Source organism: Aplysia californica, unplaced genomic scaffold (assembly GCF_000002075.1).
Source record: "Aplysia californica isolate F4 #8 unplaced genomic scaffold, AplCal3.0 scaffold00715, whole genome shotgun sequence".
NCBI lineage: Eukaryota > Metazoa > Mollusca > Gastropoda > Aplysiida > Aplysiidae > Aplysia > Aplysia californica.
The window spans coordinates 41809-42297 of NW_004797985.1; positions in this window are offsets into that span (position 1 = coordinate 41809).

A 489-nucleotide genomic window follows, 5' to 3' on the forward strand; every position below is an offset into this window, starting at 1 on the left:
ATACATGATATTGTTGGTGTCCTGCCATGTTTAAATTACATAGTATATATCTGCACATTATCTACTTGATGCTGGGCTTACTACCGAAAGGTCATGGGGTTCAAACTACACCGTGGTCCCGATGTTGTTTCTTTGGGAAAGGCACACTACATAAATTTTCTTTACCTCTTTCAGGTGGGAATCGGTACCTGGCTATAGATGGCAAGGGATATTGTCAGTTTATTAGTGTTTGAGCGCTTAATGGGCTGCTTGCTCTGTATTCTTCCCAAGAAGTTGAGAATGTTTCCGAGTGTTCTAGGATCTGCTTGGGTTATAATGTGGATTGTAAAGTTCATAGAACTTGCGTTTGATCAGGGATATGCTCTATGCAGGTGCTATTTATTGTTATAATTACATCATTATCGTTCTTCTTCTTCTTCTTCTTCTTCTTCTTCTTCTTCTTCTTCTTCTTCTTCTTCTTCTTCTTCTTCTTCTTCTTCTTCTTCTTCC